General features: G+C 33.0%; 1 long non-coding RNA gene across 1 annotated transcript; it reads right to left on the bottom strand.

Annotated features, from left to right (window-relative positions):
- LOC126966903 (uncharacterized) lies at positions 1-25,522 on the bottom strand. The gene is made up of 4 exons (XR_007729841.1): positions 25,421-25,522; positions 25,180-25,219; positions 5,189-5,246; positions 1-262 (listed from the first exon to the last, which is right to left on the bottom strand). It is a non-coding gene; the product is annotated as an uncharacterized LOC126966903 (long non-coding RNA).
- Positions 25,523-26,404: the final 882 nt, after the last annotated feature.

The following is a 26,404-nucleotide window of genomic DNA, read 5'->3' as shown; positions in this document are numbered from 1 at the left end:
ACTGTCAAACTCAATTTATTTCGACGGTTTCACAGCTACATCTAGACGTATAGTGATCTATGAATTATCTAAGACTTTCAACATAAGATAAAAATATATAGGACATATGTGTTAAACGGAATAGGCTCGTTCATACAACCGAATGAAAACTTGAGATCTATCGTTAGGTTCATAACTGTTCCTCATTAATATCTTGAATAAAAATCTTCGGTTGTTTTCAGTTGTGCAGTCGATGAAGTGAGTCTGGACCTGCTGCGACGGCCTGGAAGTAAAATATATTTTTTTAATTATATTTTAAAAACAAGATCATGTAGGTATACAACAGCAAACATTCAAACGTTGAAAAAACTCTCTTGAAAAAGACGTTGAAAAAGACTGCATCTTAGAAGTGAAAATTCATCGTTTTACGAATTTGTAAGCATTATATTTGGTTTGAAATATTTAAAAGAAGATATTCTATCCACTTATTTGTATTAAAATTATAATTGAATTTATATGAACAATAATTATTATTATATTTTTATTTATACAAAAAAGTAAAATTTATCATTACATATTATCAATCTTATTAAATTAAATGAATTGGAATTTCCATTACACTTTCTTCCATATTTATTCATAATTTCAACAATTCTCACATTATTATCATTGTTAATTATACGATATATTCAAACATTATATAATATAGTCTTATGAATAATAAAATAAAAACGATTGTTTTTGTTTTTTTTTTTCAATTTCTGTTGAATGTGAGCGTGTGTGTGTGACAACGAGATATATTTACATAGAGCGCTTTTTGACATATTTTTTTACAATGACTCCTCATGGTGTCTGCTTTATGTCATGTTATTATTGAAATTTCTTTGCATTTTATATAAAAACTCAAGACATTCTTTTTCTCAATTTTTCAAAGGAAAACCAAACTCGAGCTGACTTCACCAGAATGAATGTTATAGTCTTAGATTATTTATACGTCTAGATAGAACGTGACAGTTGTAAAAACGTCAAAAAACTTGAGGTTGACAGTTAGCCTCTATATTGGGCACTAACACAAAGTGACATACAAATCGCAAGTGAAAGGCGTAGCTAGTCACGCACACATAAGTAATAAACCTGGACTGTTTTCATCGGTTTTCTAGCAGCGAGAGACTGTATATTTAGCTAGCTAAGGCGCCCTTCCGACGGCAACACAGTAATGCTTACACATTACTGCTTCACGGCAGAAATAGGCGCCGTTATGGTACCCATAATCTAGCCGGCATCCTGTGCAAAGGAGCCTCCCACTGGTAAAAGTATCTAGACGTATAAATTATCTAAGGCATACCTGAACGATGAAAGTTAGTCTAATTCAATGCCCACAAAATAAAAATATGAGCTGGCTTAAAGAAGTATTTCTTTCCTTTTAAAATTAATACTGGAATTCGCCTGCAATTCCGCTATATACTGTCGCGTGTGTGAGCATAGACAGCAATAGTGTATGAGTGAAATAGAATGGTAAGTGACGCCATTTAAAAGTATTTTCTCTATTGACTTGACTTATACAGCAAGCTTATAAAGAACCATCGAAAATTCTCGATTAATGTTAATAACGTTAGTCAACGTAACATAGAATATCATTACGATTAAAACTGGGAAAGGTACCGTAAGGTGGTCGTAAGTATTTTGAATTACCACCATTTTTGTTAGCAATAATCGTCGCCAGCTGACTGTGCGGTAAATAGTGCAAGTGCAAAATCTTATTCCACACACAATCACTTTAGAAAAAACCTCTTGCAGTCAATCCAGATTGCAAAAAAGCACAAAAAACAAAAACCACCAACTAGAGTTAATAATACGTAAAAAAAGTATTATTTAAGCCGTGAACATCTTTCATATACCTTAAGAAGCAAAAAAACATATAACCTTTTGAAGCATAGAGCTATTAGCGAGATAGAAGAGAGGAAAATAACAAGATTTCTTAAAAGCTCTCCGCAGACTAGGAAAAATAATCTGAAACGTTTTCCGCAAATCATCGTCACCCATTGTATTCTGAGGAAAGCGCGGTTCAACAAAAAGCACTTAATTGCGCGAGGGAACCGCGTTGAAAGAGAAGGCCTCATTGTTTCCCCGGAGGCCTCCGAACGACTGGCCCGATCTTTTAACTCATCAATTTTCGCAGCCTGACGTAGTTGGATTGATCGTTATGTGTTAATACTCTCTGACGTATCATCATACGATTTATCTCTGCTAGTTTACCAAACTGTGTTATATTTTCACTGTGTAACTATTTTTTCATTTTTCTTTATATTTATATTTATTTTAGAATTGAAACCTTCTTCAGTATTTAATATAACGTTCGTCCGGATTAACGGATAACGTATCTCTAGTTACGTATATATTGCTACACCGTTTATTGACAACAGCTTATTTATCCATAGTAATGTGCAATATAGTTATATTATTAGTTTTAGTCCAATCTATCGGTAGGTTATTGAAATGTAAGTAAGCGTAAATTTAAAGATTTGTCTACCTCTAGTAAGTTAAGCTAAGGATAGCTAGGTTATTGAAAACTGCCGTTTTGTCGGCTCTAATCGTTCAGTTGTAGTTTTATTTCGTATAGAGTTATAAATTACCGTGGAGTTATAAACACAGCGATTTTTTATGGAAAAGAAGAATTAATGATCTCCTGATGGTCACCAGAAGGAGCAAAAGAGTGAATTGGCTAACAGATGTTTCAAAAAGACTTTTCAAAATCCTATTTATTATTAACGACACTTTAATGAACTCATATAAGAAATATAATATTAGATTTAAATTGTAAAATTATAATCTATCTGTGTATAATTACAATACATATATATGATTTATCCACGGGTGGTATATTTGAGTAATGTATATAAATTTCACTCAGGTATAATTAGTGATGAAAGGAAAATGGAACGCTTTCATCCGAAAACACAATAATGTAAATGAATACGTTACGAGCAAATTTACAGGCACCGGTACGAATTAAACACATTCTAATTGAAGTTCATTTATAAATCCAACAGCACCCGCATCGGTAGCACGCGTAAATATCTACAAGTAATTAGCCCAAATAGAACTAACGGAAATCTACTTTCAGAGGGAGTGAAATTTTCCTCCCCCATCCCCCCTATAGTGTCCTTTCAATGTTATTAATCTTGCACGCTGTCGAGCAAACAACATCTTCCAACTTTGGGATTGTTCACTGTCGATTACGCTTATCGATAAAAGCCATAACTGGCAATAGGTTAACGAAGTTTCAATTGTTTAACTTGTTAATTTAGTTATGCGATGATGAAGCATTTATTATATTGATGGTTAAACTTAGAATAGGTACGTGTAGACATTATATTAGATATTTCTGTTCTTATTAATTAGTACCTAATCTTATTAATTTTCTTTGAGAATAATGGACAAGAGCCCAAGCCGTTTACTTGATGGTAAGTGCCCTGTCAAATACAATGTAGTGACATTCTAAAACAAGAAAGATACGAAATTCTATTGAGCTTTGTATTTGCACTCATCATTATGGGGCCTTCAAATAAAAAAACAAATGCTTGCACATTTCTGCTTGTCGACAGAACTTGCACCATTATGATACCAATTTAACTGGCATTCTGTGCTTGTAATAAATTTCTTAAAGAGGCTTTTAGTCTAACGAGATCCATAGCTCAATGAAAACAAATAATCTTATTATAATTCAAATTGTTTAAAACAGAGAAATGGAGTATATGAGGCTTTAATTAATATACATATTAATCTACTGAACAAGAGAGAATTTGTAACCATAAAATCAAACTTCATATTTCATTTTGATGAACAATTGTTGTAATTAACTTTTTTCAAATTTGTGTTTAAATAATAACAACTATTAATTTAAAACAGCAAATATATGTTACAAAAACATTAATAAGATAAAGATAGTTTGGAAATCTCCATGACTAATTCGTGCAAAATAAAGCTGTGTATAGATAAGATGATTTTCTCTTTTGGCATCATTAATAATTATATTTTGATGAACAGAATTATTTTAGCATATTAGCATCTAATATTAAAATCAACCCCCGATTATACGTTTATAAGGTTCATAAGGTTGGCAATGCTCTTGTGAATCCTCTGGTAAAAAAATATTAACATCAAATATTCAGACTCAATGAGGTTGAAAAAAGCTGCAGTAAAAAGTTATGTTCTAAGAAGTGCAGCCATATAATCTATATGTAAATTCTTGAACATTATTATATATTTTGTAATCAACTCTGGACCCTTTTGCTATTTAATTATAAATAAAAAAACTTTCATAATTTATTTTTTGCTTTTATACGACGTATATCTAAATGTTACATTAAGGATTGGTCTCCAACTACATAGATACCGCATTACCTCAGAACAAAAGCTTTCTTATAACGGCATCTTGACATGCAATGGCATCTTTAAAATTTTGTAAAATACGCTTCGTGTTATTTTATATTGAAATTAATAAAATACAAAATACTGATTATCTGTGACCCCAGTGTATTTTTATTTCTTATTGTATTATTTCTACAATGGTTTACTACGCACCCGGCATTTTAGTTTCAATTATTAGCAAAGTTTAACAGAACATGTGGCACGTCAACGTCTCACATTGTTCAAGACTGGCTCGAGTACGCCCACTTGGGCGATGAATTAGTTGCCGCACTTTGCGACTACGCCTGCTGTATCTAGTTGGAATCCTTAATTTAAGAATTATACGTATAGAACATCCTTGATGTTTTCAATCAACTTTTGCAAGACTTATTTTATTTGATATATCATGGATACATATTTGTATAGCAGGCAGTTTTCCCCGTTCAATAATTCCTCACAATTACTGGCCAAAAATGGCCTATTGTCAGCATTGTTAGACTCTATAATGAGTTACACTCGCTCTACAGTTTCAAGAATCCTGAGCGGCACTGCATTGTAATGGGCAGGGCGTATCAATTACCATCAGCTGAACGTCCTGCTCATCTTGTCCCTTACTGTCAAAAAAACAGGATCGTTTAATAAAAAAATGACTTATTATTCGTATTGTCATTATGTAAACATATTAATAAAGAAATGATAAATTAATTTTCAACTAATTCCTAAAACTTAATCGCATTCAATCCAAACATTTGAATTCATAAATATATGAACGCACCCCCTTTAGTTAAACAAAGCGTACCTCAGAATTGGAACAATGTATCTCTCCATCGATTGCGATGTATTCCCGAAGGGTTGGCCTGAAACATCCGACGCCAAATATTACATTTCATATTATGCTGAACTACATAAGTTTTCATCGCTTTTCTCATATTTTATCTGCTGGCAATATATTCTGAACGCTGGCTGCTATTAAATTTTATATATGTCTCTACATATTTTATTACATTATTTTGTTTGATGTTCGATAAATATTTTGACTGCTTTAATCGTGTTTACTTTGAATATATAAATATTAATACGAGTATCATACGTATTTTCTAGAAACATTTTGTATAATTTTGGAGTAGTAAAAGTTTTCATTATTTGTATAAATATTAGGGTAGCAATTTGACAATTAAAATTATTTTTTTTTATTCCAAATAGGATTGAAAGTCAAAAACTACCACCTATTCCAAAAAATATGCCTCAGACATGAGAAGAACGGGTGCAACGCATAGCGTGTATCTTTTTATTTTTCATAAAAAATAAAGTTACTCTATCGCTCTATTCCCAATCTATGGTATCATTAAGATAGTTATTTATGTTATAGAAACCTTTACCACACAAACATTTTTTAACAATTCTTTTGACTTTCGTAATGCATTTGTATTGAACATTATCTGGAATATTGTTGTAAAAGCATATACAACGCCTACAAAAGACTTACAAACTCGACTTGGCCGAGTAGTAGGCATTATGAATTTATTTCTGTTCCTGATTTTAACATTATGGTTATGACAGTTTCTAGCAAATTCACTTATGTGCTTATGTACATAAATAACATTATCAAGAATAAATTGAGAGGCAACAGTCAAGATGTTAATTTCTTTAAATTTTGCTCTCAATGATTCCTTAGGACCCTAGGTTACAAATAGCGCGAATAACCGTTTTCTTCAGCACAAAGGTTGTATTAATAAACTTTATTGTTTATTCAAAGTAGATGATAACTAATCATTTTATAATTCTATTGAGTTTTCTTCCCCCTGAATCCCTATTATACCTCACCTACACGGAAAAATTAATCCACAATGAACACATCCACTGGTAATTTTCAATTTTTATATACTTTGTCGACCATGAGAAACACGGAAACCCTTGCCAGTGAAACACTGCTAGCGTATCCGGGATTTTAGATTCATTTCTTCCATTAGTCTTCTCATCGTTCGCTTTCTTTAGGCACCTGGAGATATAAATATGCTGAAGGAAATTACTTCTTAAGACTTTTAGTATTATAAAGCGATTTCCACGAACTAATGTGCAACGAGCACCCAGATTACTTGCTTTTCACGTGTAGCAGCAGTCTTTAAACACCGTCTTATAGCATTAACCACTTTACGTTGTGTAAACCCTTATTTGATTAATGCCACTGCGTGTGCTATTTGAGTTAGTGTCAACGGAATTTTAAAGAATTACGAGATGCCTTAGTATACTTAGTATACTAAAACCAAAAAACACTTAAAATTCCTGAGCACTGAGTTTAATAACTTGGTTCAACTCAAACTTCAAACGACAAGACAAAATGCACTCCAACATTCTTCATTACTCTCTTAGGATTACGGAAGCATTATAGCTGCTTACGGATAAGATAAAAACAAAGAAAGATACACATAAAATACTGTTATCACAAGTTATAAGTTCGGAAAAGATTCCGTGTTGCCAAGTAATAATTTTTCACTAATTATGAAATTTACATTGTTTTGTAACATTTACCCCCAATTTACTATATTATGATTATAGACACTTCGTTTTTGTAGGCATAAAAAATTATGCCTCGTAAGCCCTACTAAAATACAGGTATAATACAGAAACAGAATCAAAACATTTCCTTATAGGGTAGCCTGAGTCTCAGAAACACAATTTATTAAGAAATACATACGTGCAAGTATGACTCTCTCAGAGGAGAAGTCTGATATTAAGAAACTCCACGGTCCTGCTATATTTGTCTTGTTTCACTAGCAACAAATCATTCAATCATGCTATCCTCTATTTGCTACTCTCAGCTTATCATATCTTACTATTACTAGCTGACCCAGCAAACGTAAAAAAAAATCCAATAATTAAAATTTTTGGGGTATAAAAAATTGATTGAATGACGGCTGATTCTCACATCTACTTATATCCTTCATAAAATTTATCGTAGTACAATAATTAATTCGATTGCCATCTTACGGATCTGGGGATGGAACAGCATAATGTATAGGCGTTGATCGTAGAAGGATGAAAATATGAAGTATGAAGAATTTGAAATAAAATAAAACGAAAAAAAATTGTCAAAACAAAATAAAAAAACATATTTAGAGGTGGGTGTCCCTTCTCATTTATGGGTTTGAAAAATAGATGTTGGCCGAATCTAAGCCCGACCCGATATACACACAAATTTAGAAACAAATTGGTTTAGCCGTTTCGATTTGGTAATAAACACCGGAACACGAGAATTTTATATATAAGATATTAATATCAATGTAAAGATACCAGGGAGAGTTAATGATTGAAATACAAACAAGCATTGTAGCTTCTCCATGTCAAAAGATATTATAAGCTGTGTGATGCAGAAAAAATTCCTCAAAAGCGTTCCACTAGGTACTTAAAAACATGTACATTTCAAAATTTCATCTCGTCGCTGTTTAAATAAAATAATGCGATCTTTATTAGTAAGAGAAAAACATTTTCATTTAAAATGTCAGCGTTTTGAATATGTAATTACAGGGCATGTCTGCCAGGTACATTAAACTTGTGAACATTACACAAAAACTTCCATCTTAATATTACAGTTAACGAGATAACTTTGGCCGCAGTCTATGGAGACACCACGTTTTAATCTAATATAATTTTAAACTAAGCTCGACACTCTAATCAAACTATGATACTTCTTCTGGTATGTTGGTTTCCTGTGGTATATTGTTATGGGGCAGTGCAGCCGATTTTAATACCATCTTTGTGCTGCAGAAGAGGGCTATTCGCGCTATTTATAACCTAGGTCCTAAATAATCATTAAGAGAAAAATTTAAAGAAATAAACATTTTGACCGTTGCTTCTCAATATATTCTTGATAATGTTCTATATGTTCATAAGCACATTGAGGAATTTGCTAGAAACTGTGACAATCATAATGTTAACACGAGGAACAAACATAAACTCGTTATGCCTACTACTCGGTCGACTAAGTCGAGTTAGTTAGTCTTTTGTTGGGCGATTGCTTTTACAACAAGATCCCAGAAAATGTTAAAAACAAAAGTATTACGTTATGCAAAACAATTGTTAAAAAGCGTTTATGTGGAAAAGGTTAAAATTATTATTAAAATGTGTAAACATTTCGGTCTGAAGGGCGCCGTAGCTAGTGATATAACTGGGAAAATTAGGCTTAATATCTTATGTCTCAAAATGACGAGCGCAGTTGTAGTGCCCAGAATTATTGGCTTTTTCAAGAATCCTGAGCGGCACTGCATTGTAATGGGCTGGACGTGTCAACTACAATCAGCTGAACGTCCTGCTCGTCTCATCCCTTATTGTCATAAAAGAATTAGGTACATAAAGGCATGATACTTCTCTTTGTTAAAATAAATCCTAACATTATTGCAAGATACAATTTGCTTAAAAATTTACCCGTCCAAGCATGTGACATGTTTAATAGTATCATAAAGAGGGTCGGACCCAAGTGTCAGCCAATAGTGTTATCGATCGCTGTGACGTTATATAAATCTCGTGCGGTCATTGGCTGCCGGCCAAATGGTTATCGCAGCTTTAAACCTAAGGGCTTTAGTTCATGCTAGATTTAATCTGTTGTATAGATATGAATCTACAATTATATCTATAGCGCTGGCAATATTAGCACATACATTTATGTTTCTCGCTAATCAATTGGATGTAATTCCAGAGAAACGTTCCAAACCACAATCATGTCGAAATTGAGTTAAGAACACAAAACTGGTCACGTGATTCATATTAATGGACTGACAAAAAATGGCAGCCCTATTGTCACTCTTTAAATGATATCATAACTTAGTAGCCCAACTCACATGTATGTATACACTTATGTTTATATAACTTTAAACACGAATTTCTTAAAATGTGAAGTTTGTGGTTTGGAATATTTTTCAGGACATACGTCCAATTAATTGCTAACATTTTGGGGTTTCACATTAACTAGATTCCATTGGCTATTAAAACAGAGTTATTGTAATAATTACGAAATTAATTCCAAAAATATACAATCAATCTAATTTCGAATCAATCAAAAATATGCGTTTAACTAAGCCGAAAGCACTACAAGATAGTTTAGTTTAAGTAAGTATTTAATAAATTATCAAAAATATTTTTATTTCATAGGTAAATCATATAACACTATAAATATGTAATTTTTTTCATACAGCTCATTCGGAAGGCAGATATCCTCAGAGAAGAATGAGCAAGAAACTCTTAGGTTGCTCTTTTTCAAAACAGATTAGGTCTTGCCAGTTCTTATTTTAAATGCAATTTAGAAATCATTTCAATAACAATATATGCAAAGTGACGCAACTAAAATACTCAAACGAGAAAAACTAAAAGGTAAAAGTCAAGAAAAAAGTAAATTAATAACTATAAACACAAGAGTTATTGAGTACAGTAGATGCATCAATCCACACATGCCGTATATAAATAAAGCATTAAGCGAGCATTTTATTAAATAAAATGTATAATAACTTTACTTTTAAGATACTTAAATAATGAAAATAAAAAAACATGAAGCAGACCTCCCGGTAGCAAGATCATCCAAGAAGGAGTACATCAGATAAGTTTAACAAAATACGTACTTTAAGTAAATGTTTTTTGATAATCTTGTAAGCCAAATAGTGCAATAAGTGATATAACAAAATAAAAAATAAAAACTAAACTTTACTTAATGTGCAACTAAAGTTTAAAAGCAGCACAAAAAAAGAATATCTTAACATAACTTAAAGAACAGCGAGAAAATTAAACTGTACGTATCTTATGAAAGAAAATAAATGCAGCTTTATTTTATAAGGCATCCACTTACAGAATTAACTTTAGAAAATGTTAGTGCCATTTCGAAGCGATAGCGTTTTCCTTTTTTATTTTAATTGCTTTTCTTTTGAATTACTTAGCCTTTGATATAAAATTGCACTATTTGATGTTTTTTGTTTGAAAAACATAATATTTTAAAGTAGAAACTTTGATGATGATTTAATTATTTGTTGCAGTTAAGAGTATACATTCCGTAGTAATTCAAATTCAAATATTTATATCCAAAATAAAATCACCTGTTGAACGTCAAAAAACTACCACCTATTCAAAATAGACTGCCTCAGACCTGAGAAGAACGGGCGCAAGAAACTCAGCGGCTTTTTTATATCCGTCGATGGTGTCCGCTCCATTCCCAGTCTGTGGTATCATTAAGAAAATCATTTATGTTATAATAACCTTTCCCACACCAATATCGAATAACTACTTCTAATTTATATCGTTATGCATTTTAGCGGCAGGTAATTTGAAAATTTACGGTTTGCAGTTTATCTTAGTTTGTGAATTTCCTCACCACTAGAAGGAAAATATGTACCTATAATAGTTTAATTTCTAAATTTAGATTCTCATGTGTCTCAAAATAACGAACGCAATTGCGATAGGCTCAAAATTTTGAGTTCAATCAAAAATCCTTAGCATGCAATGTAATGCAAGACAGGGCATGAACGTCTTGCTTATATCTTCTTTATTTCGCATAATATAATTAATATTTATTTAATACAATACCAATTATTAAAATATCATTGTTCAGGATGTCACTAACACAATAACTCATGATTTAAGAAGCAATTATAGATTTTATTATTTTTAAAATATGAATGAGAGTTCTATAAACATACAGTAAAATAGCATTAAGAAATGACATCGTAGTAACTTCTACAGCGTCATATTTCACGTGCTTTTGACGGTATTTTAATAAATTTAATGTTTGAACAACAAATTATATATAAACAAACATAAATTTTCAAGATAATATAAAAATAGCGTAATATTTGTGCAAACTAAACGTTTACACAAGTACAGCTTTATAGCACATTCAGTGCTCACTAACAGACGCGAGCTTTAGATAAAGCTTGTCAGAATGTTGTTAGCTCAAATTGCATTTGCATATTCCTTTGTTACAAGTCTAGACTTGGGAAATGGTGCTTTACTGAATATAGTTATTACATTGTTACTGCAGTAAACTTATTTATGTTTAAATTCTGCAGTACAATGTACCTGCAATCTACACACATAAAACCAGTAAATTTCTTGCAACTATTCAAGTTGAAATAACTTTTTCAGTGCATTTAACTTCAAGTCCTAGGCGTAATATTTTTAATTTTTGTTAATGTATTATATATTTATTACATATGATAATGTGAGGTTCTGGAATAAATGTGATAATAAAGGCAGCTTAGACGAATCTTGTACGGATGACAAAATTTTTCATATTATGTACCGTTTCATATGAAAATTTTATAAAACATTCGAGACACTAGTGAAATTACTAGGCAATTGAGACTTAACATCTTATGTCTCAAGGTGACAAGCGCAGTTTTACCGTACCGCTCAGAATTATTGGGATTTTTCAAGAATCTTGAGCGGCAGTGCATTGTAATGGGCAAGGCGTATCAATTACCATCAGCTGAACGTCCTGCTCGTCTCGTCCCTTATTTTCTTAAAAAAAGGCCAATTTTTTGCGACATTTTTACAGCTGTCATATGTATATGTCATGTCTAAAACTAAATACATTAAAATTACCGCGCCAAATGTCAAAAATGTAGAATGGAATATTTTATTAAATGGAGAGTATAACCAGTGGAATCTGCTATATTTCTTGGCACTACTCTTGATTCCAATTTGCAATTTGGCCCCTATATTGAAGGATTGGCGAATAGGATTAGTTCTGCAGCATATAACATATGACTAATTACTAGTTTTTACGTATTAATTTACATTTTTTTTTTGATATTTTGTAGTTTGAGTATTATTGTTGCATAACTTTACATATTATATTGTAATTGAAATGATTTGTAAATCGATGAAAATGTGAATCTTGATATAAAAGAGTGGCAATCAGTATCTTGCTACTTCTTCTCATTAGCTCAACCCTTTACGAAGTAGCGCTAGATTCAATAAGAAAAAGTATTTTTTTTAACATTTATACGTGTCATTTACGTGACTTACATGAATAAAGTGATTTAGATTTGATTTGATTTGATTTATGCGGTTAAAAAAATTAGACAGTTAACTGACATAGATACGGCACGACTTTAGTTATTTTCATAGTATTATGTACTATGGTATATTGCTATTGGCAATACTGCCGATATTAATACCATGTTTGTGCTGCAGAAGAGGGCTAATCGCGCTATTTATAATCTAAGTTTTATTTAAAAGGCTAAAAGGCGCTATTTAAAATTTAAAGAAATAACCATCTCGTCTGTTGCCTCTCAATATATTCTTGATAATATTGTATATGCACATTGGCACATATTAAGTGAATATGTTAGAAACTGTCATAACTATAATGTTACTGTAAATGTACCTACTATTTTTATTGGGCTATGTATATGCTTTTACAATGGGATACCAGAAAATGTACAAAACAAATGGTACGAAATTTAAAAGAATTGTTAAAAAACGTTTGTGTGGGAAAGGTTACTATAACACAAACGATTTTCTTAATGATACCACAGACTGGGATGAAGCGAAGACCCTCAGGCTCTTTAATTATAATTGTTTATAGTACGATATTACATTGTAATCCATATTTTTATTTAAAAAAGGCCCACTGACCTTCTTGCGCCCGTTCTTCACAAGTCTGACGCAGTCTATTTTGAATGGGATAAAAATATGTCAACTTTCCACTTTCAGAGAAAGATAAAAAGAAAATTATTAATATAAAATTTAAAGATAAAAGTATTTATGAATTGGTTATGATATGTTCAAATAGGTGATAATATATTATTGTTTTTTTTTAATTGTACCATTTTGAAGCACTCTACGATCAAAACCTCTATAAATAAAATATAAAGTCATCGAAAATACAGATTTTGGCTTGAGAATGGACTTGAAACTCTTGACGTCAAAGTGTCACTCGCTAAAAATAAATAAAGTTGCAGTAATTATATTTAACTTGTCATATAACGTTTCACAATCACATCTCACATCGAATAAAATACAATATTTAAAATGATTAGCAAATTGGCGCCTGACGCGGTGGGAAGACATTTTATTTTGAATGCGCGTTTGAAAATTTCAAAAGAAATCAAATGACGTATGAAACGTGACAATGAATTTATATCTATACAGTTGTACATCTAGATAAACTAGATAAATAATAACTGTGCAATCATAAGTTGTTATATCTAGATATAATAAAATGAAGATTTTCACATCACAGTGAGCGAATCAAGATGGCTGCCTGTCGAGAAACGAGGGGCGAGTAGGGGTCGTAATGTCGCGCCCTAGGCGACATCTATAATTCGGTGCCGCCATGAATTAGCATACGTATTAAACAGTACCATTATAAGGATGCTGCGCACGTTTGTAAATATAAAGGCGTTCTGTGTTCATAAAATATAGTCATGAGACTAGACTCTTTTCATGATTGGTCTTCGCTGCGCTCCAATTAGATACCGAGATACTAGAATACTTTAAAGAACTGGAGTAAATGCGGCAATGTATAGAATATAGCAGTCCAAGCTTATTACGGTGCAATTTTTGGCATGTTCCTTTGTTGTTTTTATATGACGTATATCCAAATCTTAGATTTAGGATTGGTCTCCGCTGCGCTCCAACTAGATAAAGTATTACCTAAGAACAATAGCTTTCTAATTACGGCAACTATTAGATGCTTCTTCTGTCTCTCTGTTCTGTCGAGGCATCTAGACACTCAATGAAATCTTTCAAATTTTGTAACATACGCTTTGTGTTATCTTACATTGAAATCAATAAAATACATAATACTTACTGATGATATGTGATCCCAGTGTCTTTCTTTTTTCTTGTAGTATTATTTTTACAAAGTTTTACTACGTAACCCGGCATTTTAGTTTTAATTATTAGCACATGGTACGTCAACGTCACACATTATTCGAGACTGGCTCAAGTACGCCCACTTGGACGTAGTATTAGTTGCCGTACATAGCGACTACGCCTACGGTATCTAGTTGGAGCGCAGCGGAGAGCAATCCTTAATGTAAGTAGCCAACTTGAAATGTACGGCTTTATTATAGAAAAACCGTATAGCGAACTTGACAACATAAAGCGATGGTTGTCGTAAAACGTTGTCATCCAGTTGTATTCCATAAACAGTAACAGATGACCAGTGAGAATTTCTACATTTTATGCAAATTCAACGATAAAAACCCTTGTCTGAAATATCCGGACAAACCAATTTAATCTTTAGCCAAATTAAGGTTTCAAAGAATACCTACACGGTAAAATTAATTTAAGCAAAGCACTTTAAGTAAAATTCATTTTAGGATCGCAAACGGTTACACAATGTTCTAACGTTTTTCTAACCATTACAATTTTCTTTATTGTATCTACCACAGTACCTATATGGTCTGTAAATCTGCGATATCTGTGATAAATTGTTTCATTTAATGTTAGGTAATATTGTCTTATATCAAAACGTGCACATATTTAACATATATATATATATATATATATATTTATGCATATGGTGGAATCGCCTCTATAGATTTACATAAAAGACTAAGGTTTTGAAAGAACTCGCAGATTTTTTCCATGAAACGTCTCTTGATCTCCTCCATAATTGCGGCCCACTAATGCATAACCGTAACACCATCCTTAGCGACTATACCCTACTCCCAGACGCTGTTTGCAATACTAGTAATACTACCAGTGGGAGGCTCCTTTGCGCAGGATGCCGGCTAGATTATGGGTACCACAACGGCGCCTATTTCAGCCGTGAAGCAGTAATGTGTAAGCATTACTGTTTTTCGGTCTGAAAGGCGCCGTAGCTAGTGAAATTACTGGGCAAATGAGACTTAACATCTTATCTCAAGGTGCCGAGCGTAGTTATAGTGCCGCTCAGAATTTTTGGGGGTTTCAAGAATCCTGAGCGGCACTGCATTGTAAAGGCAGGACATATAAATTACCATTAGCTGAACGTCCTGCTCGTCTTGTCCCTTATTTTCATAAAAAAAAACTCACCTCAAGAAGATACTGCGGTTCGTAAAGGCGACAAGGCTTGACGACGAGCTATAAGTATGATTGGCGAACACAATAGTTCAATTCTGCACGCGGTGTTACTAAGACCCAATCATGACTAGCCACATAGCCACCCTCTGCAGATGATAATAAGAAGGTTTTTGAGGGGCGCAAAACCGATCTAGTTAAGTCTCATCTCTGTGAAAGCGCGTTGTTTCGAGTATTTTCCCATTTTTTTTTATGGAATAGGACAAACGAGCGTACGGGTCACCTGGTGTTAAGTGATTACCCCCGCCCACATTCTCTTGCAACACCAGAGGAATCACAAGAGCATTGCCGGCTTTTAAGGAAGGTGTACGCGCTTTTTTTGAAGGTACCCATGTCGTATCGTCCCGGAAACACCGCACAAGGAAGCTCATTCCACAGCTTTGTAGTACGTGGAAGAAAACTCCACACATCCAGATGGTGGGGATGATATCCTAACTTGTGGCGTGTCGTGTGAAGGTGGAATTCGGCGGCAGGAATCAGGTTGAACAGCTCATTTTCGGTTTTGTGAAATGAATTTGTTTTTCACCACAAGCAGTGTCATATAAACTTAAATGATGACATTAGTTTCGTCATGTTAACTCCTTCTCGTTTGGTTTACTGTTACTTTTTAATGACGCTAGTTTACTGCCAGAGGACTTCTACATCTCATATAGTGTGTACTCTATCAAGGGTATAAGGTTTTTTTTTATTTCAACAAAAGTAGTTCGTTGGCAGCAAAGGTGATAAAACAATTTCTTTTATGAAAATAAGGGACGTGACGAACAGGATGTTTAGCTGATTGTAATTGATACGCCCTGCCCATTACAGAGCAAATTCTGAGCACCACTACAACTGCGCTCGTCATCTTGAGACAAAAGATTTTAAGTCTCATGTGCCCCGTAATTTGTTTAACATAATAGTGTTTACACATTACTGCTTCACGGCAGAAATAGGCACCGTTGTGGTACCCATAATCTAGCCGGCATCCTGTGCATAGGAGCCTCCCACTGGTAAAAGATGATAAAACAATTCAAAAGGTTCTTGAAATTGAACTCTGATTGACAGTTATCATTAAAAAATCGAATTAAATTCATCTATTTAAGCGGATGAGTAAATGTAGGAGGCTTTTACACGAAAGGGGTACGTATTAAGTCAAGAATAACTGACTGTACTAACTTAGTATTAGCAGCAAGTTTAAATCCTTTTAGGACTAAATAAAGCTTTATTATAATGATATTTTTTATTATAAATTGTATCAATATACTAGCTGACCCAGCAAACGTTGTATTGCCGATATTAAAATCGCGATACAAAAGTAACTGTTGATCGTAGATGGGTGAAAATTGAACTAATTGAACTTGTATGTATTTTTTAATGCTGACTCATAATCAAACAAATTTAAAAAAAAAATTTCAAAAAATTAAAAAAAAAATGGCATGGACATTTAGGGGTAAGAAAAATAGATGTTGTCCAATTCTCAGACCTACCCAATATGCACTCAAAATTTCATGAGAATCGGTCAAACCGTTTCAAGGATTTTAACTACAAACACCGCGACATGAGAAATTTATATATTAGATATTATGATGGGAATTTAAATTAGTTCAATAGGTAACGATAGTGGTTTCGAACTCCTGCCTTTCGGGATACGTCCTAGCGCTCTTACCAACTAAGCCAACCGTTAATAAGCCATTCGTCGAATGAAGAATTAACTTGCCATTGAATAATTAATTGCAGGATCTTAGAAACGTTTTATCATCTCAAAAGTTCAATTTAATACAAGATAAAGAAGCTATCCCAATAAAATTTCCTTTAATAACTTGTTGAATTAAATTATTAGCCATTCATATTCATTTTAGTCCTAACTTCGCTAATTTTACGAGTCACGTTCCGTACCCAACTCTCAAGGGTCTCGATTTTAATAACAATTAGAACTTTTATTTTTGTGCTGCTAAATTGGAAGAGTAAAGTGTAATTTACAATTTTTCGTATTAATATTAAAATTTAATACTAATCATTGTCACTTCTTTCTGTTGTTCATTATATTCACATTTACATTATAAAGATTTATTTCAAATTAAATATAATCTAATATATTAAACTCGGAAAGAATTCACGGGCTATTATCAGTACGTTTACTGTAGTCGCCTATCTTGCGTGAGAGTTCAAATTCAAATATTTTTATTCAAAATAGGATTTAAAATCAATGAATATCAAAAACTACCATCCATTCGAAAATTTATGTCTCAGGCCTGAGAAGTACGGGCGCAAGAATCTTAGGAAACAAAACTTCCTAACAATTTATTAATTTACTTATTTAAGTAAAACACTTTTAAAGGATTAAAACGCATGTAATTGTAACTGTTTTGTTTATTAGATTTTTGCGTAAAAGTAACATTTTTATTTTAGTTAACCCGACGTTTCTAGACCTTTCCAGATCGAGGCCCCTGAAAACGAGATCAGATAAAAACTGTTATAGTTACACGCGTTTTAATCCCTTAAAAGTGTTTTATTTAAATGTGTAACACTCGCGTTAGTCAAAGAAAATTTATTTATATTTATTAATGCCCCAGGGCTGTCGCTTCATTCCCAATCGGTGGTATCATTATGAGAGTAATTACAGTACAATCTGATACTGTTTTCTAGCAAGGAGTTCGGATTCAAAGATAAGACCTCTTTGTTATATTTTTGGCCACAAAGTTTCAAAATGATTTGTTTAAATTTGGAAGTTGGGTTTTGCTGTTAGAATAAGAGAAACATCATGAGTTCAAAGCGTAAGGTAATATTGACAGAGCATAAATGGAATTACTAGCGTAGCGAGACTCTCCAACAAAAAAGCGATTTATTCGTTTGTATGAAATGTGTCAATTGACAGATGACGGTTATGATCTTGTAAAAAAAGGAGATAGCCTAAATCCAATACGTTACAAGCAACTGTTCGCTTTCAAACTTAGCCGGATTGTATTTTGTGGCCAATCGCGATTTTGTAATTACTACTATTTCAAACTTATGTTAAATGACTGTGCGTTTTATACTTAACTAAATTTTTTTTTATGGAATAGGAGGACAAACGAGCGTACGGGTCACCTGGTGTTAAGTGATCACCGCCGCCCACATTCTCTTGCAACACCAGAGGAATCACAAGAGCGTTGCCGGCCTTTAAGGAAGGTGTACGCGCTTTTTTTGAAGGTACCCATGTCGTATTGTCCCGGAAATATTAATTATTTCAGTTCTTACTTAGGCAGTCCTCTTATTAGTAATAGTATTTACATCCTCTTTGGGAAAAAGAGTGACGCTGCCGGCTTCGGCCTTACATAAATTAACAGAAATGATATTATGTATAAGTATAAATAATTATGTAATAATAAGAAAAGAATGCAAGATATTTTATTAATGGCCAATCCCAACATGGATAGGCTATAACCACATTATTTGTGATAACCACAGAACAGAAAAACTAGTTTTATCCATTCCATGGGTTATACCCAATACAATTTATATACAGTACATAATAAATAGCGGTGTTATTTTGTCTGGTGAGAATTTTTTTTATGGAAGAGAGCAAACGAGCGTACGGGTCACCTGATGTTAAGTGATCACCGCCGCCTACTTTCTCTTTTAAGCACCAAAGGAATCACAGGAGCGTTACCGGCCTTTTGGGAAAGTGTACGCGCTTTTTTTGAGGGAACCCGTGTCGTATCGTCTTGGAAACACTACACAACGCCCATTCCATAGCTTGGTTGTAAATGGAAGAAAGTTCCTTAAAAACCGCGCTGTGGATTAACGCCACATCCTAATTTATATACTAAACATACCTACCACCCGGGATATATTCGAGTATAAAAAAATATACACACGAGACAAATGTGAAATATAATCTTATCCGAAAAGCGAGTCAACAGAGTAATTTGGTTTGTTCAAATAACGGCTCCAATAAACAGGTTTATTATGTACTTAATCACAGCTTTTACGAGCTTTATATAATACCAATACGTTGGTATTGTGATAAATATGGAATGAAGATATATAAGAAATAACTTAAAACTAGGCTTTAAGAAACCTGACCGGTAAATTTTCGTAGAAACATTTAAAAAATAAAACGCTCAGCCTGCCTAAAAAAGTTTAACATAAAAAATCCTCAGATATTGAACCATATAAGTAGTAATGAAATCAAATATTATCAAAATTGAGTTTGATCAACCAAATAACCAGCTCATACTAGATATTACTAGCTTTAATTTGCTCAGTGACGTATAGTAACATCGTTTTCGGCTATCGTTGTAATCCTCCGAGTCTTATAACGGGTCGTATAATAAATTGGCTCTGCCACATCACTGGCCGCAAGAGAGTTAAGTCGCAAGCTTATTGGCTGAAATAATAGCTTACCACGGGACCAAGTAGCGAACAACTGATGTTAATAATACAATAACGTGACCAAATCTTATTGTTCACTTAGCTTTGCATTAGTTTGTATAAATACGGATTCCAAATTTCACTAAGGCTTATTCTGGTTTACGAAATATTGTGATTTTTAATCCCCGCGCATTGATATAGGGATAGGCCGCCTTGTTAGTGACGTTGTAATGACGTCATATTCAGACACTTTGAAAATGCTTGAAAACCGAAAAAATTCGAACCGGCGGTTCGGTGTTTTCTATATTTAATCACTTTAAACAGTTTTTGGTCATTTAAGTTAATTAAAAAGATTGTGTCGAATAAGCCGGCTAAGAACAGTTTTTTGAGTCATTTGACAGAGTGAATATTAATTTTTTGTTTATACCACTGCTATACCGAGACGACCGTATGGTTTACAATTTAGAACGTATATCTGTCTCGTTTGAACTATAGCGGAATTAACCGGTTAATAAGGGTTTATTAAACACTCCTTCTATTATTACACTACGAATAAAATAATCTATCTATATATATAAAAATGAATTGCTGTTCGTTAGTCTCGCTAAAACTCGAGAACGGCTGGACCGATTTGGCTAATTTGGTCTTGAATTATTTGTGGAAGTACAGGGAAGGTTTAAAAGGTGAATAAATAGGAAAATGCTGCTAAATTAAATAAAAACAACAAATTTGTTTTTCCTTTGATGTGTCCATACATAATTTCTATGAGAGATTTTATTGACGCACGGTTCGACAGTTCTGCTGTGAAACAATTTCATTACGACAGCAGGGTGCATATTTTACGAAGCAATTTTTAATGTTATGATATATTATTGACAAATTCATATAAAAACATTATTTTATTTATTATATACAGAACAACGTCTGTCGGGTCAGCTAGTATGTGATAAAAACTGGTTTTAACATTTTTTACCGTTGAATTTAACGATTTTGTACATTGGAAGTTAATATTGCGAGGTTCCGTCCCTATTCTAACGGACGGGAGTTGTAAATTAATAAAACGTAAATCATTGAATATACTTTTAGTGAAACAGCTTCTGTCCGAGTTAAATTAGTATTGCACTCCCTCGAGAACTCTTGTATATGTATCCTATATCCTTTCTTGTACCTCTGATAACGTGTGATATTTTATGAGAAAAAATTAGCCCTGAAACTGATCGCCCTGCAATGCAACGCCGCTCAGGATTCTTTGAAAACCGAAAGTTCGTCAATTTGAGACTTAAGATATCGGCGCCGACGCTCATAAAACTAAAAAGCAACAATTAGTGCACATTACCGCTTGACAGCAGATTAAAGGCCCGATATGGTGCCGTTGGCCATTGCCAATGCACCACCCATTGCTTATGATTACAGCATTGACGTACCAAAAATAGCTAGACTCACAATCACGCTCAAAAATTGTCAAGAAGCAATAATTTACCTACGTGCTTATTAGGCAGAGTTTGCGATCAGTTGGGTTTCGACCGAGCTTTGAATGTAACGCCACGCAATTGTCCAAATAACAGCATATGCAAACTTTAAAAGAATGGAGAGACGTATTGCAGGTACGTCCCCTTTTAAATTTACAAAATTGTCTAACTAACGACTTTTTCATCATTTTCCTAAGTAATTACATTTCAATTGCAAAAAACATAATGTTCTTGCCTAGTGTTCGCGTCCACGCGCGTTTCTAGCGCGTGACGTAGTGTTACTACTTCTAATGAGCGTATTTATTAGACTTTGTACATTACATCCACGAAAAATTATATTAAATTGAATAAATGTTTTAATACGTGATCTGGTGTATTGTATTTCCAATGGTGCGATCGCATTTTTTAAAAATAAAATATTGTCATGTTACTCTTCCATTATTTAGCTTCGGATAGACACGGGCCTTCCGAAATAATACGCGGGGATTTTCCGAAATAATATTTCTGTAGTGTGAAATTTATAATAACTTGTACAGTTCCTAATTAGCTTCGCGTACCTTTTCCCGTATGTTAGGTCGTAAAACGCGTTATACGGGATTACTCTTACAATCTGTTTTTCTATAACGCTGAACCACTCTAATGCTAGGGATATCAGATGCATATTTAAATTTGTGATGCCTCATATTTTAAGTTGCAATATAAGCTCGTGACTACGCATCGCTACGTCAAAGAATGACTTAAGCCGCCGAACTTATTAAAATTGGATTAAGCATTTCTTGAGCTGACTTGTTTGTAAGATTTGTAATCAAATATATTCTCAATATAGTATTAATTTAGATTTTGAGGTTTCTTATCGATCGTTTCGTGAATTTAAACTGATGAGCAATCATTTTTAGGCAATATATACAAACAGTGAAGGTGAAATGTAAAAAGAATTTTCTAAATCATTCTGAAGCTTGTGCAGAAACATTAAAATCCGAAACTACCATGAGCATTATAGACCGGTGCTGAAGCCGTTGAAAATGATAAAAAGTAAAAAAATGAAGTAGAGTGAAACCTATTGGAAAAGGAAGAGAATATAACAAAAAAAAGGAAGAGGGGGGGTGTTAAGGGTAAAAACGGTTTATCTCGATTTCCGGAAAAACTACTAATACTATGGAAAGAAGTCAAATGGCAAAGTTTTAGGTTATAAAAAGATCTACAACTTTAGTTTTTGCACTTTTGTGACATAACCTCAAAATGTATGTTATACGTTACATAAATTTTGAGGTTATGTGAAAAAAATCATATTAGGAACGTTCTGGATGTACTATTTTTCCGCTGAAATTTTTAATTGTTACTTTTGTTACACACAGCGTGGCGCAACAATGGCGGTATTAAATAAACACACGGGTTATGTTTATATAAGAACTAATTAACCGTAATCATAAAAAAAACTGAAAACTAAAATACATAATTCACATAAATAAATCAATTTTCCATACTAATATTTCGGAACAACCTGTAAGAAATATAGTAGCCGCGCGATAGCGTAGGTACTTACATCTACTTCGTGCCGTTTACGACCGCGACCACTTAAAGGGTGAACAAAATTTTGTTTCCTAAATATATAATTTGTTTATTTGAAACTTTCAACTATTTCCTTTAAATTTAGATTGTTTTTTTTACAATTAAGGCTAGATACCTCTACTCGTGTATTTATTAAATGTCGCCAGTATCGCACCACGCTGTATAGCTGTTTTTGAAGTTCCTCAAAAACTTTTAAAAAGCCATTTAAGCTTTAACATAAAGAAATAGAAGAATAATCGACTCTGGTCACATAATAATAAGTTATGGCCGACAAGTTTTTCGAAAGTAATATTTTTTTCGTGTTGGGATACGAGCATCTCGTTTGCTTTTTTATTTAAAAGTTATTAATGTCATTTTATTGATTATGTAACATACTTTCGATATCAGTCTAAAGTATTTTGATATTTGTAATAGCAACCGTAAGTGTAATAAACTCTTCGGAAACGGCTTAATCGATTTGTATGAAATTTTGTAATCTTTGCATTTATTTGTGTGCGTAGGTCTGAGAATCGGCATATCATATCCTTATCCGGATAAGGGTAACGCACCCCTAAATATTTTTTTTAATACATACAACTTAAAATTTTCACTACCCTACGATTAATACCTATTTTTATATTATTCTGTTCCATCCACAGATCTGCTATAGGGTTGCAAGATGGCAATCGAATACAATAATTATTGTAGTAAGATAAATTTTTTGTACGATTTGAAAAGTCTGAGAATCGGTCATCTATTTTTTATACCCAAAAAATTTTAATTATTGTTTTCTTTTTATTACTAGCAAGTAGTTTATATATAAGTCTATCAAATAAATTTTAACTTTAAATATTACGATGTTGAAATGTTGAAAGTATTGGCTGTTTTTACTATCAATAATTTTAAACCATCTATGAGATCGTGTTTTATTTTAATTAATGTAGTTGAAAAATGTAAATGTAATGTAATGTAACAAGTAAAACTAAAGAGTCGATTTGTTGCAAAAAATAATAACTTTTACTAAGTGCGCACTATATTTAAACCGTATTTACAATAAACTCTCTTTCTTTTAAGTTTTTTAATTAATTACTTAAATTTAACTGATTTTCGATTATTTTTATTATAAATTAATTGCATCAAAACAATTGAATGATACTTCAATAGCTGACTATATACTTTTCTCTAAATTTAATTCAAAATGATTTTAGCGTGCCAAAATATAGATTAATTTAAAATGTAGTGATTAAATTATTTAAATTTTTTAACAAATTATTTCTAGTACAATTTTTGTTTTTCGATTAACAAGTTTTTTATGATATATTTAGGAAAGTAAAAATATCCGTAATCAAACAATTCAACCAAAATTATTCTGTCTGAATTTTAATTATAAATTTTATTTTCTTTTATGAAAATAAGGGCCGAGACGATCAGGACGTTCAGTTGATGGTAATTGATACGCTCTGCCCATTAGATTGCAATACTGTTGAGAATTCTTAAAATTCCTCAAAAATTCTGAGCGGCACTACAACTGCGCTCGTCACGTTGAGACATAAGATGTTAAGTCTCGTTTGCCAGTAATTTCACTAGCGCGCACTTCAGACCGAAACACAATAATGTTTACACATTACTGTTTCACGGCAGAAATAGGCGCCGTTGTGGTACCTATAATCTAGCCGGCATACTGTGCAAAGGAGCCTCCCACTGGTAATAAAAAACATACTTTTTCAAATATGTGTTACGAATACAACAAAACTTTCCAGTTTAATTTAACTTATCGTAAGCATCATACTTAGAACGACTTCATTAAAATTGGGTGCTCGTTTAAAAAAATGGGAAAAGTTTTAATCTCCATTTTCTCAACCTCTCGGAAAAATTTCCTCAAGTACCATCAACAAAGATTATAACTATAAAACGTAAAAGATATTTTTTTCAACAGTTTAAAATTAATTGATGTAATTTCCATGAAAAAAGGTACACGAAGTAACATGAAGAGACCACCTTGATCACCGCTGCCCCTATTCTGTTGCAACACCAGAGGAATTACAGGAGCGTTGCCAGTCTTTTGAGAAATATATTATTATAACAAAATAAAAGGCCTCTTTATATATATAAATGAAACGGCCTTTGTTTTAATACAGTACAGAAATTATAAAAAAAATATATATTCGTTTATATATATATATAAATACATAATATAATGTTAAAATTATTGTATCTATATATACAACCAATGGGTGTTTGAAGCCAGTTTAACCCAATATTGCAAATAAATACATTTAATAAAGTCTTAATTATAGAAAATAAAATCGCAATCATTTATTGATACAAAAAAATTCAAATTATAAATAAAGTTATGAAACAGAAAAGAATTACATTAATTATACATTACCTCAGTGTTAAACGGCCACGTGATGGAGTCAGCTCGGCATCTGAAACCGAAATCATTTCGTTAAAAATGAACCGCAAATGAAAATGTCAGTCAAAGAAATGAAACAGGATAGTTTGAAGCGGCACCACTTGTGAACGTCACTTCATGATTGTTAAGGATAGGGTACCCTGGGGCCGCTTTAGATAATAAAATTATATAACCCCTGTCGGAAAACCGAAATCTTAACTCAGGAAATACGCACCTTAGTAGCTCTTTCTGTGGATTTTTTGGATGATGAAATATTTTAGCTTGCGCTCGGCCGAGGCTTGGAAGCGTCTAGCTTTGCGGCGAACCGCGCCCCTACACTTGTACCGAATATCTACCCCTATTCCGGGCTTTAGGAGGCGGCAAGCTATCAGCAAGAAAAAGCTCCAACTGCGCAAAACAATGCAATGCAAATTCAACTTTACTACGTGCTCATACGGTTCTTTATTCAATGAGCTTTGTATTACTTGTTATGTTTGTAAGTCTGGCGAGTGCATTTCAGTACCCGGGGATGCTGCGCGAAATAGTTCGACGAAATATGAACGAGACTGCGAGGTGCGGGCGGGTGAAGGGAAGAAGGGCGGGGTACGAACAGACAGGGGATATTTGAATAGACCTCAGTAGCCCTCTCGAAATGACGACAGCGGGGTGAGGTATGCGGCGGGGGCGATCACTGTTTTACCAGTACTTGGTATGAGCCAACCTCTAGCACAAATCAGGAATGTATAGCGCAACAAATGTGCAATGTCCATCGCGACTTTTATCACAGCCCGATGCTTTTTGTCTAGAAAAACAACAGCGTTGGATAATTGAATTTACCCTCATTACATTATCTGCGAAGGTTTTTAAGAAAATTGTATTCCTTTTAGTACCACATGCAAATTGAGCATTTGCTTCTCGAGTTGATTGAACAGATTCCATCAATTGGCGTGCTGTTCAATCGATTTGGTTCCGATTAGTTTATTAAAATGAATTTCTGTACGCTTTACTAAAATCATAAAAAAATAAATACTGAACATTTAATATTTTTTTAAAGAAAACTGCTGTTTATTTTACTAAGAAGCAAAGCCAAAAAAGTGGTTTATAGAATTTGTCTGTTTTTCTATATGTATGTCCGTAGAAAGGTTAGCGGTATTTTATAAAAACGAGAAACACAGCGTAAGCAAGCTCATTCAATAGTTTGGTTGCACGTTTTGTATTT

Source organism: Leptidea sinapis, chromosome 11 (genome assembly GCF_905404315.1).
Source record: "Leptidea sinapis chromosome 11, ilLepSina1.1, whole genome shotgun sequence".
NCBI classification, from domain to species: domain Eukaryota; kingdom Metazoa; phylum Arthropoda; class Insecta; order Lepidoptera; family Pieridae; genus Leptidea; species Leptidea sinapis.
Note: the sequence above shows the minus strand (reverse complement) of the source record. Positions and strands in the feature narration are given on the sequence as shown.